Raw genomic sequence first — 4,088 nt, 5'->3', positions numbered from 1 at the left:
AATACTGTCTTGTTTGAGAACAACTTATGTTTCCAAAATCATCTCTACAAAAAAGAAGAGAAAAGGTTGACCCAAGACAAATACCACATATTCGCATAAATACATTTTTGCATGTCATACTCACCTCCTAACCCTGTTTCCTGTCTCTCTCCAGCTGTGGAATAAAGACTAAATTACCAAAAAAAAAAAGGTTTTTAAAAGAAAAAAGATTGCTTGTAACATATAACTGACATGTAAATCCTACAGGTTCAGGTTACGCTCTCCATCTTCCCAAAGTACACATACACACATACATGTGCACACACCAAAAGTTGGACTGAAAAACACACACTGACCTTGAGGGTGTTAGCGGTGTTGACGTTTGTTTGGATGGTGCTTCAATTCCTCAGACTGCTGCGAGGTCACATGGCTTGACATCAAAGAAAAGAATTTCTTCCTGGGCGACACTGAGAGCTGGGTGTTTATTCTAAAAGTCTGACTGTCTCGCTGTCTGTGTTTCTGTCTGTCCATGGTGGTGGCTGCCTTCATGCCTCCCTTGTCTGTCTGTCTGTCAGGTTACTTGTGTTTGCCTCTTTGTGTCTCTTGTTCAAATTCTTTCTCAAACTTTTTCTTTACATCTTTCTATCAATCAAAGTCAGTCTCATGCACCCTGTTTTTCCATCATCTCAAAAGTAGGCTCTTTATTTTGTTTAGTTTTGGAAATAAAATAAAAAGATCACTCTGACCTGTGCTTTCACTAGAGAAACGAGAACTGTGTGCTACACTAAAAAAGCATTTGTTTGTTGCCATGCATATTAAGTTGTCATCCCAATGCCTGTTAATGTAGAGTGACTGGACTTGGCCAACTCTTCTGTGCTTTCCTATTGAGTGTCATTTAGCGAAAATTGGTGATTGCTCCATTTCTCTCCGTTTTAAACAAATACTGTTTTGCTTAGCAGTGCTTCTTTTTAACCGCAGCCAGCTGAAATATTGAACAGAAACACATAGTTGTTCTTTGTGGTTTGGAGTGTTTTCCACCTGTCTCTTATAACTCGTGCGTGTTCATCTTCTAGCAACAAGTCTAGTCAAAATGAAGTGATTTGTTCCTTGTTTCCTGGTGACAGATCAACTTGTTTTAAAAAAGGCAAAAACAAACAAAAACCATACAAGGGGAGAAGAGACTCACTACAGTGGGGGATGTGATTGAGAGTAACAGAACTGGAGTCTGTATAGAATTACAACAATAGCAATAACCTCGGCACTCTGGATACTAAGTTTGTGTTTGTTTCTAAAGGAAACTATCATAAAGTTCTGCATGTGATCTACATTTAACAGTCTGTCACAGAGTTAGAAGCACCAAGCTGTGTTTTCACTGCAGAATAATTCATGTGAATGGTGAGCTGTGAGGTTTTTTTCCCCTGGGGATGTTTTGTTTTGATGTCCTCCACTGCGGGGAGATGAATGGCTACATGGAGAGCCTGAGGGGAGGAGGGGACCTTTGGACATGTTAAAGGACACCTGTGGGGTTTTGGGGGGCCTCCGCATGATGGACAGGGTTCCGCTTCAGGTGGCAGTAATTTCTCTAAACCAGGGGGAGGGGCAGTGGGGTCGGATTTTTTTTTTTTGTGTGTGTGTGTGTGTGTGATGGTGTGGGCCAGTGCATGCAGTGTGCTTGCTTTTTTTCTTCTTTTCTATTAGCTAAAATAACTGCTCCCCTCCACTGTGCATAAGTGTGTATGCGTGTGTGTATATATGAAGCCTATCTCCAAGACAGTAATTGCTTCTAATACCACCAGGAACCACCACACAGATCGTGACTGTTTCCCCCACAGCTAATGATTATGTAAATACGATAACCATCTGAATACATGATTGTGTGTGTGTGTGTGTCATGCCAAATATACTTTTATCTCTTATCATCCGGAGATCAGTTGTAAGACAAATGTGGCATTGTGAAAGCCTGCAGTAGAGCTGAATTTGTGCATGCATGTATGTGTGTTTGTGTATGTAAAGCTGGGCTCTGCATGGTTCAAGGCCTCATCTGTTCTCTACACCTGATACTGAGCTCGACCAACGGACCTGGAGAACTTGAGGTATTTTAGATGAGAAAGACGGGAGCTTGTTATTAAATGTCACAGGCCGATCTTCTAGAATATCCAATAATGCTCCAACTACAACCTCGGCCCCCATCTCATACAAAAACATACACACACGTTTGTCTTTATATCCTTGTGAGAACACTCATTTTCATAATGCATTCCCCAGCCATTTACCCTAACTTTAACCATCACAACCAAATGCCAAAACCGTACTCTTACCCTAAACTGAACCTGAACCCAAGTCTGTCCTCAACTTTAAAACCAAGTCTTAATCCTCAAAAAATTGTTTCTCTCAATAATAGAAAGATACACGCAAACATACGTACACACACACCTACACACGCGCACAGGCGCGTGTGCGCGCACACACACACACACAAGTTGTTGCATGAGCATGAAAAAATAGATGAGAAAGAAACAAAGAACACACAATAAATGATAGTTCGATAGATAAGAAATTCTCTGTTGTTTGTTAACACTGGGCACCCTTTTATATTGTGTTCCATATCACATGTAAGGGTAGGTACATCCTCTTATGGAGACAGGGACCCCAGTCAAAAGCACTCAATTCCCTAAGCAGTTTTAATAGATGGAACTATTTATTGAGCCCATGTTTGCCATGGGGCACTCTGTCACTCAGACAGAAGCAGCAGACAGAGATTTCCTCATGTTCTCTGTGGTCAAACCTAAATACTGCTCTTCCCAGGGGTGTACTGGGAAAGGTTTAACCCTAACCCTAAAATAATAGTAATTAGGATTTTTTTAATTACATAACTAATAATGTTTTGGGAAGAAATAAGTTAACATTTTGCCATGATGGTTGTTTCTTACAGTAGTTTATTCTTCCCACTCCCCAGTGGCCCCAGTCGGTATTCCTTGTATGCTAAATATATTGGTAGGACATATTTACTGGGAATCTACTGGAGACTTAGTCAGTGAAGCTGATAAAAGTTTTAACTAATTAAAAAAAAAAGGATGTAGATATAAACCTTTGCACTGTTTTGCCAGGTTGTCAGTATGTTTAGGGACAGACAGTAAAAGCCGAAGCAGGCACAGTGAGATAGAGAGATGGAAAGGTTGATAATGCATCAACAGAGGTTGTTTAAATGAAATGGCCTTATAAAGCCACTAACTACCTTTTATATTGCTTGGATAATTTAAAGGTTCAGATAATGCAATACCAATATTATCACAGCTGTACCTACTTCATTACAAATCAGTGCAGAGTCATTCATTTCTACTCAGTATAACACGTGCACGCACACACACACACACACACACACACACACACACACACACACACACACACACACACACACACACACACACACACACACACACACACACACACACACACACACACACACACAAACATGTCAAGGGTCTTTTTTGTACTCTGTAGGGAGTAATCACAAGATTGAGTTACTCTGAATGACTTGTGCTTTTGTTGATACCTTAACCAATATAACTGCATGTTCTCCTTGCTCAATCTTGACCTTCATTACCTCAAGCTGCATTTCCGGACAAATCTTATGAAGAGCAATGACCAACAGTAAATGATTTGTTTATTCACAGTGGTTCAAATGTATGTTTATATAAAAGCTGTTTATAGTGAGTATTACATTGAATGTTAGTTGACGTGCACAAAGATAATTTTAACATTATGACATTGACACTGTGGTATTATTGTCCACCCAGATCATGAAATACACAAAAGATGGACACATTTACACCTTATAAGAGTCACTTGACAATGCCCCCCCAAAAAAGAAACAAACAAAATATTATTGCTGCTTTATAATGCTAGGCCAACCATAAGTGTATTACAGAAATACAAGGAGGAGGTGGATACAACTTGAGGATACTGGTTAAAGTAATACTGTATGCTCCATATGAATTGACATCATGTGGAATCAATAAGAGGATTTGATTTAGGATAAGAATGTGAAGAAATGTCCTCAGATTAATTCATGCATACATTCACACACATGGGCAATCAAATTAGATTGT

Source organism: Scomber scombrus, chromosome 4, assembly GCF_963691925.1.
Source record: "Scomber scombrus chromosome 4, fScoSco1.1, whole genome shotgun sequence".
Classification (NCBI taxonomy): Eukaryota; Metazoa; Chordata; class Actinopteri; order Scombriformes; family Scombridae; genus Scomber; species Scomber scombrus.
This window is presented reverse-complemented; position numbering follows the sequence as displayed.